The sequence below is a fragment of the Pseudorca crassidens genome, chromosome 16 (assembly GCF_039906515.1).
Source record: "Pseudorca crassidens isolate mPseCra1 chromosome 16, mPseCra1.hap1, whole genome shotgun sequence".
Lineage (NCBI taxonomy): Eukaryota > Metazoa > Chordata > Mammalia > Artiodactyla > Delphinidae > Pseudorca > Pseudorca crassidens.
The window spans coordinates 75,094,378-75,106,936 of NC_090311.1; the positions used below are offsets into that span (position 1 = coordinate 75,094,378).

Here is a 12,559-nt window from a genome sequence, read left to right on the forward strand (position 1 = left end):
TCATCAAGTTTTCTTAAAAATTATTAAACATAATGTAGGACACAGTGCTTTGAAATTAGATTATGTACAATGACAATGATCCCACTTTGGCATAAATCTGTGATAAACTTTCCACCATTGGTTTGTAACATTTCACTCTCAAACTTCTGAGTACCTGACTAAACCAATCTTTCTGATATTAACTTCTCACCCTCCTCCTTATTATTATTGTTATTTTAATTATTATTTTTTTGAGACCAGAGTTCTAGTCTATTTCTTTGCCACTTTATAACTGTGGGGAAACTACAGCTGTTGGGTTTGGTTCTCCATGCATGTCCTTTTTTTCTTTTTCATTGATTTTTTTTTTTTTCACTGTTTCATTGCTACTCTGGGTACCTATGTTACTCAGGTAATGATGCAAACAGTGCAAATTTCCTAGGCTCCTCAAAGACACAACTGAATGAAAAACATTTCCACGTCTCATTTTTCAGCAATGGTGTTAGCGTTCAGAACACAAGTTTCACTCCTATTGATTATTTATACATATTTTTTTGCCTCGCACGTTTGGGTAAACGTGGGGATAGATAATAGGAATCTTTGTTTACTAAGGTTATATAATAATTAACTTAAGTATAACTATAAAGTTACCTTCCTGGATTGATATTGAAAAGGAAGATCTGGGTCTCAGTCTAAACTTTTTCTTCTGTGTTGGCAATTTTTCTAGTTGCAAAAGTTATTTGAAGAAGTACTCACTGCGTTTCTGGAGAATAACGATTCTTCAATGTACTCACATTTCATGCTGGGTAAATTATCATCACTGTACACCCACCTTTACATGTGTCGAAACAGATTCTGGTTAAACAAATGCACAGTCCCTGGAAAGTAGCCAAAAGCGTTTCTCCTGCAGTTCCCGGTACTCCTCTTAGTTAGCCTTGTGTTAGTTTTCTATCCTGTTTTACAAACACAAATACAAGTTATAAGACACTGTTCGGGAATCCCAGCATCAGAATTAAGTCATGTGTATTGTTAGTTGGTTATAAAAGAGCAATTATTATTATTATCATTTTTTTAACTTCTTTATTGGAGTAGAATTGCTTTACAGTGGTGTGTTAGTTTCTGCTTTAGAATCTTTGCTGGGACGAAGAGCAATTATTAATACTTAATTGTGTTGGTGACGGTGTCATAATTTTTGAACGGCATTATAATGTAGTGGGTTAGATTTCCATCCAGAAATACTTCCATTAATGTTTCTCCTCATTACTTTGCGAATGTTCAAAGTGCAGTTTTAGAAAACTGTATTCTGATTTTGGAATTTAAAGATTCTGTTCTTAGCCTTCAATAAAGCAGTTTCAAATCTGCCCCTTTTGCATTCCACAAGGAAGTGAGTCCTGGTGTGCATGTTGAGGGCACATCGACACGTGCCCTCGACATGTCTGGGAGACAGCACGCATAAGGCCTGGGGCCCATCCGCACCCCTCTGCCCTTCATCACTGACACTCCCTTGGCTCCTGGCTCTTGGTTTCTATTTCCCGCCCAGCACCAGGTAGGGCGGAATGGAAGTGAGTGTCATCAGAACGTGCACCAGAATCTGGGAATATCTTGATAACTGATGTGAGTGGAGAGTCGCTTCAAGACCAGCAAGGACTCCAAGTAAAGGCATCAGAGGGCCTCCACTGCCCTGTTTCCTTGGAGACAGATCAGATCGCTCCACATACTAAAGTAGATTAACTGGGGTAGAGGATGGGACTGGCTGTTGCTCTTTAGATCAAGCAGAGATCAGTGTGTATGTGACTGATTACAGACCCTAACCACAGTGTCACTGAAAGAGGTGGCCGACTTTGTCCTACACGATGGACACACCTTAAAGTAAATAAGGCGGCTTGAATTTTAACAACAGCTGAACTACAGATGCTCTCCTCTGACTTGAGAGCGCCACCTAACCTATTACGTCAGAACATGCAGCTCTTTCTGCTGTTCACCTCCTTGGATGGTCTGCAGGCACATCAGAAGACAGAAATAAGCCCACAACAATCACCAGGGGTCGTGACGTTTCTAGTTTGCCTTCAGTTTAACGATGCAAGAGAATGTAAGGAGAGAAGAGAAGAAATCTCATTCAATGCCTCTGTTGTGTGAGTCCCTAATGAACAATATACACATCTAGCTGTGGCCATTTTAAAATGGCTATAGCTTTTTTTTTTTTTTTTTTTTTTGGCGGTACACGGGCCTCTCACTGTTGTGGCCTCTCCCGTTGCAGAACACAGGCTCCGGTCACGGCTCACGGGCCCAGCCGCTCCGCGGCATGTGGGATCTTCCCGGACCGGGGCACGAACCCGCGTCCCCTGCATCGGCAGGTGGATTCTCAACCATTGCGCCACCAGGGAAGCCCGGCTATAGCTTTAGTGTGAGATTGTTTAAAGAAATACAAAATTGCCCCTGAAATGTAAAGCAGAAAAAGCACAATTTTTGGCCACTTGTTTTGCTGTCTCTCTTGAAGATCTGTGAGGTATCTTCCTATTTACTGTGCTGTAGAATTACTGGTTCTTCTGGGCTTGGGGATTCAAAATGGATTATCTGAACACCCCGGAGGTCTTGCCCACCTGATGAACATGGGGTGCGGCCTCGCCCGTGTCCTGGATGCCCCATGAGCACAGGGGCAGGTAGCTGTCTCTGGGGAAGCCCCTGAGACTGTGTCTAGAAATGAACTGTGAAAAGGATGTGGACCAGGGTCAGAGGGGAGTAGGGGACCCCAGATCAGTCACACAGCCTCTTCATTTGTGAGAACCAGAGGATGACTGGCAGGGCAAAACAGCTCTTAGACACCTCTAGCCTGCTCTGCACTTCAGGCTTTACTGTAAACAGCACATTAACAGGATGATGGTATTCTGATTTAGCAGCCTGACGTATGTCAGAGCTCATGGTAACAGGGCTTCAGTGAGAGTTTTTCCATACACGTTTCTTCAATGAACATTTCCACATAGAAATCCTTGCCACAGTCATCTTAATGACTTTAATCTTCACACTTATCTTTGTACAGGCTTTTGTACGTGCATTTAACTTTCCAGTCAACTTTCCCTGATCCTTTAAATGCGTATATATGCAGCTCAATGCCTTTAACTATCTTTCTCAACATGGCCAGAAAACAGTAGAAAATTGAGGTCAAATGCAGGCTGAGCTAGGAAGGGATTGTAGATCTGTTTGCTACTCTTCTCCCTCCGAAGGAACCACAGGTCCCAGGATGATAGCTGATCTCTAGAAATATTAGAAATGTAACTGTGGAAAGTGCTGACCCAAACCCTTCCTATGCGTATGATGAAGTAACTGACCACGTGCCTCTCAGAGGGGTCCTAAGATGCACACCTGCAACCGTGGGACCCGTGCCCACCAGCCTCCGTTATTCCAGGTGACACTGGTTAGAGGGCAGGGAGGGCAGATCTCCCAGAGGGGCACTGCTGCTCAGCTTGGCCACGGGCTCCGGTCAGGAAGGTGCGCTAAGTGGTGGGTGGCAGAGAGGATGACTGACATCCCTACAACATGAGGTGCTCTCAGGAGCACAGAGGACCCTGGCCATTGGGAGTCTGGCCATATGCATGATGCAGGACTGTGGCTCTCAGTCAACCGACTACATGTGAGGCAGGACTCTAGGACAAGAGGGACACGTACATTTGATTTAATAACTGGAAACCAAGGGGTTGCCAGGGGGTGGGAGGAGCACAGGAAGGGCGAGAGTGAAGATCATTTACTATGATGTGTGCTGTAAGCTGACATGTGTATCCACGCTGCCCCCCGCCCCCATTCTTACATTGAAGCCCTAACCCCCAAAGTGACCATATTTGGAGACAGTACATTTAAAGAGGTAATTAAAGTTAGATAAGGTCATAAGGGTAGGCCCCTAACACAGAAGGGACACAAGGGATCTCTCTCTAGGCATGCGCAGAGGAAAGAGCAGTGAGGATAGAATGAGCAGGTAGCCACCTGCAAACCAGGAAGAGAGATCTCACCCGAGACCAACTCTGTTGGCATCTTGATTTTGAACTTGTCCTCCTGAGACGTGTGAGAGAATACATGACTGTAGCCTAAGCCACCCAGTCTGTGGTGGCCATCAGAGTAGACAGAGACAGTGTGGCAGACACCGCAGGTACTATTAATTCATTTAATTCTCAAAACCTCTGTGTGAAGCAGGCTTTATTATCTCCGTTTTATGCATGCAGAAACAGGCTCAGAAAAAGAAAGCCGTGTCTCTAATGCTCCATGGCAAGTAAGTGTCTCTTGACATTTGAACAGGGAAGGGGCACGGTAACAGCGGAGCTCGTTTTTTGACTGAATTGCAGTTCCCTGAGTCCGGAGAGGAGGGATCTCTTTATGATTTAAAGATCTGAGCTGAGAAATTGGTGCAAGCTTGTGGAAGCCAGTGGGTGGAGTAGTGGGTTTGTCGGGGGTGAGGGTGGAGGTTGTGCATGTGAGTGCTTATGTGTTAGGGGGAGGCATCAGCTGGGAAGAGCTGGGGGAAAGTTTGAAAGACTCTAGGTGGTCCCAAGGACCCAGAGGGAGCTCTGGCCCATGACGATTTCAGTGGGGCTGTGTCCTATCTTGAAAATTTCGGCAGTTCTGGGGAGGGGACCATTAGAGAATATGACTCACATCAAACTGACTGAGAAACCCCTGTTAGGAAGGGGAAGGTAAGGAGATAAAGGCGGTTGTGCAAAGACTCAGGGAAGGAGACCTTGAACGAAGAGCTAGCCTGCATTTAAGTAGGTCTTCAGGATTGAACAGGGAGCTTCCGGGATGGGCATTCCTGGCTCCCTAGAGAGGGTCACGAGTGCAGCGAACTCTCTATGTCCAAGTATTCTGCAAAGCTTTTGGCATACATCAGCTCATCTATCCTCACAAGTGCTTTTTGAAACCAGTACTAATATCCCTAAGTTTATAGATAAAGAAAGTGAGGCACAGAGAGGCTGGATGTAGTTTCTCAGGTCACACAGCCAATAAAGGGGCCAAGGTTTGAGCCCAGGTGGACTCACTCCCCTGTTCTTAACCACTAAATTCCACCTCCCGGTGACTTCCTGAAGAAATCCACCTTGCTCTATACTTCCTGGACCAGGAGAGGGGCAGGCAGGCACCGCCAGCAAAGTTCTGAGCCTGGTATCCAAAAGGCGGACATTGACTCTTTTTCTTCCTCCACCTGTGTCTCAGTTTGTCTTCCTTCAAACAGTGTCATTCACTATAGATCTTACTTATAGACTCTCCGTGGGATTAGTGAGGCAGTTCTTGGAAGTTATTAATAATTCTGCTCAGGAAAACAGGATTATGTGGATTAAAAAAAAAAAAAAAGGAGCATTCCTGCTGGAGTAGTAAAGCAAGACTGTATTAGGAAAGACCATCTCTTTGAAGCAAGGCAAACACATTCCCTTAGCCTGAATCAGCTTCATGGGAATGGGTAGAAGCAGACATCAATCATACTGACGTGCGGCCTTTTCTGCCTTCTAGAAGCTTCTCTGCAGCCCTGTGGCTCTGCCAGCTATGAGAGCATCCAGATGGCATTAACTGGTGGGTGAATCCTCTGGATATACAACACTGGGAGGAGAGTCTGAGGGGAGAAAGCTGACTAGAAGCCTGGCTTTGTTTTTTTTGTTGTTGTCGTTTCTCTTTTCTTTTTTTTTTTAATAATTAATTTATTGGTTTATTTTCGGCTGCATTGGGTCTTCGTTGCTGCGCACGGGCTTTCTCTAGTTGCAGCGAGTGGGGACTACTCTTCGTTGTGGTGCGCAGGCTTCTCACTGCAGTGGCTTCTCTTGCTGCGGAGCACGGGCTCTAGGTGCATGGGCTTCGGTAGTTGTGGCACGGAGGCTCAGTAGTTGTGGCTCGTGGGCTCTAGAGCGCCAGGCTCAGTAGTTGGGGCGCATAGGCTTAGCTGCCCTGCAGCACGTGGGATCTTCCGGGACCAGGGCTCGAACCCATGTCCCCTGCACTGGCAGGCGGATTCTCAACCACTGCACCACAGGGAAGCCCCTTTTTTGTTGTTTTTGTTTCTTTCTTTCTTTCTTTTGGCTTCCTAAATGACTCTTAGCCAAAAAGAAAAAAAAAAAAAAAAAGGCCAACCAGAATGAAATGTATTGATGTCTGATGAACTGTAATGACCTACTGTCCAATTTGTCATTGAGATAAAAGTGCCACATTGAGTTTGCTGAAGTGCTGTCACTACACATCATTCGTCTGGAGAAGAGTCAATTAAGAGTGCAATTGAGAGATACATCAAATCCGGACCAAAGGTGTAGCAGGAGACCCAGGCAACGTGTGCCTCAAGATCAAATACAGGTTTCAAGAAGAAAATGTCTCCTCCTGAAGTCAATTTACCTCTGTTCAATGTTCAAATAGCGTTTTGTTTCACATTTGATTTAATTGCCTGTAGGCTGAGCCAGACCTACCTGGTGGCAAATATTCTGGCATTTTCTTTATACTTGGGTCTTTGAGCTCACTTCCTTCCACTTTTCAAATTACTTCTTCTGAAAGATTTAAGCTTTCAGAAAGACTGTATTATATTATTGGGCTTAATTACTGTAAGTTCTGAAATAAGTACCATTTCAATGAAGATATGGACTTATGCATAGTATATGGAATCAGATAACAAGGCAGGAGGGCTCTTAGAATGTTTTAGACAAACCTTTTCATTTTTCAAATAAAGAAACTTGCTTAAAAATGGAAGAAAAGGGACTTCCCTGCTGGCACAGAGGTTAAGAATCAGCCTGCCAATGCAGGGGACATGGGTTCAAGCCCTGGTCTGGGAAGATCCCACATGACGTGGAGCAACTAAGCCCGTGCACCATAACTACTGAGCCAGCGCTCTAGAGCCCGTGAGCCACAACTACTGAGCCCGTGTGCCACAACTACTGAAGGCCCCACGCCTAGAGCCCGTGCTCTGCAACAAGAGAAGCCACCGCAGTGAGAAGCCTGCACACTGCAACTAAGAGTAGCCCCCGCTCGCCACAACTAGAGAAAGCCTGCGTGCAGCAACGAAGACCCAATGCAGCCAAAAATAAAAATTAATTAATTAATTAAAAAAAAAGAAATGGAAGAAAAAATTTCCACAAAACAAAGTGAAGAGTGTTGAAATGTAGTTCAAAGTCACATATTCCCTTGCCTGGGAGAGTCCTGAAAATGAGTACGCTCTGATTTGCGATGACAGTACAGAGGAGGGTATACATAAATCAACACAGCTACTTTCAATTTTATTCATGAACCCTTTTCTGTGGCCTTCGATTGGCAAAATTGACTTTACCTCTGCCTTCTGATAACATGATGAGGTGCTAAAATGTATAAAAGGGATCGATGGGTGGTTTGCCAGAGGAAAGAGAAAGAAAAGCAAGTATACAGTAACATGAAGGATCAGGAGGTTCAAAAAACTAAAAACAGAGTTGCCATATGATCCAGCAATCCCACTTCTGGGCATAGATCTGGACAAAATTGTAATTTGAAAAGATACATGAACCCCTGTGTTCACAGCAGCTCTATTTACAATAGCCAAGACATGAAAGCAACCTAAATGTTCGACAGATGAAGAGATAAAGAAGATGTGGTAGGGACTTCCCTGGTGGCACAGTGGTTAAGAATCCAACTGCCAATACTGGGGACACGGGTTCGAGCCCTGGTCTGGGAAGATCCCACATGCCACAGAGCAACTAAGCCCATGAGCCACAACTACTGAAGTCCCACGCCTAGAGTTTGTGATCCGCAACGGAAGAAGCCACCGCAATGAGAAGCCCGCACACCGCAACAAAGAGTAGCCCCCGCTCACTGCAACTAGAGAAAGCCCGCGTGCAGCAACAAAGACCCAATGCAGCCAAAAATAAATAAAATTAAAAAAAAAGAAGATGTGGTAAATACATACAATGGAATACTACTCAGCCATAAAAAAGAATGAAGTCATACTATTTGTAGCAACGTGGATGGACCTAGACATGATCATACTGAGTGAACTATCAATAAGTCAGAAAGAGAGAGACAAATACCATACGATATCACTTATATGTGGAATCTAAAATATGACAAATGAACTTATCTGTGAAACAGAAACAGACTCACAGACATAGAGAACAGACTTGTGGTTGCCAAGGGGGAGGGGGTTGGGGGGAGGATGGATTGGGAGGTTGGGATCAGCAGATACAAACTGTTATATATAGAATGGATAAACAACAAGATCCTACTGTATAGCACAGGGAACTACATTTAATATCCTGTGATAAACCATAATGGAAAAGAATATGAAAAAGCATACATATATACGTATAACTGAATCACTGTTTCTGTACAGCAGAAATGAACACAACATTGTAAATCAACTATACTTCAATAAAATAAAATAATAATAAAAAGAAAAGAATCAGGAGGAGCCCAAATCCTGTTCCTATCTCTGAGGCCGACTCAGTCACACTCAGAAACCACTTGCTGTGCTGAAACACAATGCCTCATTTACAGCACTTCTGCGTGCTGCCTTCTGTCGACCCTCTCTTTCCCGAGCTCAGCCACTCATCAGCGTGCCTCATCCCTGGGATGACAGACAAATCAACATTACAGGCAATTTCACTGACATCCATAATGCTGAAGGTTCCAGCAGGTACACGTGGTAGTTACCGCAGGTGAAAGGAAAACCGGTGCATTCCCCCATGGGTGGGGTTGGGGGAGGGAAAGGAAGCTTTGTGTGCTTCTGAAATTCACATTATATTTGTCTCCATGTGACTCAAGACTATTTCTCCTATGAGCGACTAAGAGGAGAAGCAGCCAACACTGTAAAGCAGGGAAGGCTGAGTTTGCCGAGAAATAACATCAGATAAACTCTACGGTGCCTTGTTTAAATCCCATGCGCAAGATTTAGATAATCCATGTGCAATTTTGTGACACTGAGAGGGAGAGAGAGAGAAAGAGAAAGGGAGAGAGAATGAAAGAATGAGAGAAAGAGAATCCAAAAGAGAAAGAGAGAAAAGAGTGAGAGAGCGAGAGAGAGAAAGAAACCACATACTGAGCTTCATTCTCACTTTGATATTTACCATTGGACTTCTAGACCATGAGCACCTAAAGTGATCATAATCTATAATATAATCTATAATCTATAATATAATCTATAATCTTCTAGACCATGAGCACCTAAAGTGATTATAATCTTTCATTTAAATTTGGATTTAAACAACGAAAAAAAAATCTCAGATTGGCCTTTTGAGATTATTTCATCCATTTTTCTTCTAAGGGAAGTTAATAACTTTCACAGGATTATTGTGAAGTTGGGTGTGAATAAAAGTGAAGAACTCTGTCACTAGGAAGGCCTTCCTACAACTCTATGTGTGAAAGTTGCCTTTACTTCACAGTAGAAAGAGGGCAGGTTTTAGAAGGAGATACATTGGTCTGTTACTCCACTACTTCCTAAAGAAGCTTCTGCAGAAAACTAGTTCCATGAAATTTTCTTTAAAAACATGAATTTAGCTTTCCCAGCACCATTTATTGCAGACTGTCTTTCCTCCATTGTACATTCTTGACTCCTCTGTCATGGATTAATTGACCATGGGTGTGTGCGTGTATCTCTGGGCTTTCCATCCTGTTCCATTGATCTGTATGTCTGTTTCTGTGCCAGTACCATACTGTCTTGATTACTGAGCTTTGCAGTATAGTCTGCAGCCAGGGAGCCTGATTCCTCCAGCTCCATTTTTTTCTTTCTCAAGACTGCTTTGGCTATTCGAGGTCTTTTGTGTTTCCATACAAGTTTAAAAATTATTACGCAGCCATAAAAAAGAATGAAATAATGCCATTTGCAGCAACATGGCTGTACCTGGAGATTATCATACTAAGTGAAATAAGCCAGATAGAGAAAGACAAATATCATATGATATCGCTTACATATGGAATCTAAAAAAAATGATACAAATGAACTTACAAAACTGAAACAGATCCACAGACATAGAAAACAAACATATGGTTACCAAAGAGGAAAGAGGGGTAGTGTATATATATATCCAAATCACTGTGCTGTACACCTGAAACGCGACATTGTAAATCAACTACACTTCAATTAAAAAATGAACTTAGCAAAGGATGCCCACTATATTCTCCAGTTCAGAGAGTCACAATACATATCAGTATACTAACGGTCCTAAGTACAACCTACACTTAAAAAGGTGGGGTGGAAGGTGTGAGAAAAAAATCTAACTTAGACTAACCAGAATTTCAAACACTTGTTTGATCAAACAAACTTTTCTCCATGAACTAATTTTGGCAAATATTCAGTTTCTCAACTGCTTCAGCAAACAGCTTATCTCCTACTTCCCAGTCTTATTCCAAATGGAGGGGAAGGCACTGAGAAATCCCAACCAAATGAAGTAATCACAGCATAGCAGTTAAGTCCCCAAGGTCACATAGGTGGGAAATGCAAAAGGACTTGATGCACGTGAAATGTTTAACAACATATTCTATAGTTTCTGGGAAGCCCTACCATGTACATCTTATAAGTAAGCACATACATGTTTATGGGAATATTCTCCATTTGGTAGGGGAGATTCAAACAAGTGGTTAAGAGAATTCCCCCAAGTTTCACCATCAGTTCTGGGAATGCCTCAGTGAGACCCAGGCTCTGTTGCTCAGCAGTCACCAACACCACCGGATAGGACCTCCCATCTCACTGCTGGAGAGTCATCATAATGGCGGGACCAGATCATTTTTCCTCTAAGAGAAGTGATGTTTTCTACCAGATACTAGATTATAGCAAAAGACTCCAAGGGGACAAAAATCCTTCCCAGGATGGTGGCAATCAGCCAGTTCATGCATGATTGAAATGAAACCAAGCTTTGCTTCTGGTGTTGATCCCAGGATCTCTGCTGCTGAGTTGGTAGCCATGGTTTCAGGTTCACACAAGAATCCTAGATGTACTCTCTACACGACTGATATCCAAAGGTCTAAGAAATGGACTGAAAAAAGAGTAAATAGATACAACTACAAAGAGACTAGTATTATTATAAAACTTGTCCATAAATTTTCTTAGTATAAATCATGAATTTTAAAATAGTATTTAAAATAAGTAGGCTTAAAGGGCTTACATGGGGAACCCACTATAATTTCTATCCCCACTGTATCTTATATGTCTCGCTTTCCTATAACTGTAACTTGTGTTGCTAGTTTTGCAGGGTAGAGACAATATTTTTTATTTTTTGGATTCCACCTGACACATGTCAGGCTCTTGATATATTTTATCAAATGAGTGAATGAATGTATAAATGAAGGTGGCTTAAAAAGTAATTTAGGGGCTTCCCTGGTGGCGCAGTGGTTGAGAGTCCGCCTGCCGATGCAGGGGACATGGGTTTGTGCCCCGGTCTGGGAAGATCCCACATGCCGCAGAGCGGCTGGGCCCGTGAGCCATGGCCGCTGAGCCTGCGCGTCTGGAGCCTGTGCTCTGCAGCGGGAGGGGCCGCAGCGGTGAGAGGCCCGAGAGGCCCGCGTACCGCAAAAAAAAAAAAAAAAAAAAAAAAAAAGTCATTTAATCCACATTCTGTGCCTTGTACTTCATTTCATGCTGCTCACTTGCAAAATTTATCCGTTGGTCACTGAATAGCTTTACCTTCTATTCATTTTGGTTGCCTCCCCACCTGTGATACTTTTTGATGCTATAAATTCTGTTTCTTTTATCATGTTTTTAAATTGGGTTTAAAACATCCTTAAACTGTGATTAAAATAACACGGAACAGTTCCTTCTCCCTCTTGAAATTTCTCCTGAAGGACTCTGACATTAAATGCCTGATAACCATGGAAAAGATGCAAAGCATGAATCAACATGCAGATCTCATTCTCTCGACTCCTTTCCTAACTTCTAAAGGTTAGGAAGCCAACGGAACTAACACATGCCTTATAGACTTTGGTTTATGTATCCTCGTTCTATTGCGGTAAACTGTGCTAGTGAACTCAAGGTATCAAGAATGTCAGATTGTGTCAAAAGAATCTGAGAATAGCTTTCTTTGGCTGAAGCAAAGGAGGTGACAGGACATCAGGGGAAAAGCTGTGGTTAGGGGAGGGCCAAGCTGCAGCAACCAGAGTGAGGAGGCTGAGGCTAACGTGAAGGGCTTTAGGAAACAGCCAGAAGCTCTCAGTGCCGGGGTGACCAGATCAAAGTGGCTGGCAAAGAAGATAATTTTCACATGGTCTTGGAGGGCCTGAGTGCAAGACAACAGGTCCTGTGGTCCGCGTGCTATCATGTGCCAGATGAGCGCCACATCATAATTGCTAAAATAAATCTAATCACAGAGTACCTGGGAAACACAAAAGGCAGAGCCTCACTGTAGCATCGGTCTGCTCACACAGTTCACAGACAGAGCATTCTCAGTGATGCCCTGAAATGTTATCCAGACTTGGCAATCAGGATGGCTTTTACCAACAAAGTCAAATCATGGGCAAGCGCAAATCCATAAACTGTGTCTTGCTTTAAAAGAGAGGAGACGTTTTAAAAATTCACACATACGTATTGAGTATGCTTATGCCCGAATATGTAAGGTGGCAAGGTTGCTCTGTGCTCTTAGAAGCAAAACTTAGGATGCTTCTAAGGATATCTTGGAAA

The 12,559-nt window shown here is 43.3% G+C and overlaps 1 protein-coding gene across 4 annotated transcripts in view; it reads right to left on the bottom strand.

The window, feature by feature from the left end:
* CHRM3 (cholinergic receptor muscarinic 3) overlaps positions 1–12,559 on the bottom strand; it is a 516,440-nt gene that overhangs the window by 97,835 nt on the left and 406,046 nt on the right. For 3 of the 4 annotated variants that reach the window (XM_067710998.1, XM_067710995.1, XM_067710996.1), the window contains one exon: positions 809–929. The exons of the other annotated variant lie outside the window; for it this stretch is intronic. The gene's annotated coding sequence lies outside the window, so the exon portion shown is untranslated. The remainder of the gene's footprint in view (positions 1–808; positions 930–12,559) is intronic. 4 annotated transcript variants of the gene reach the window in all.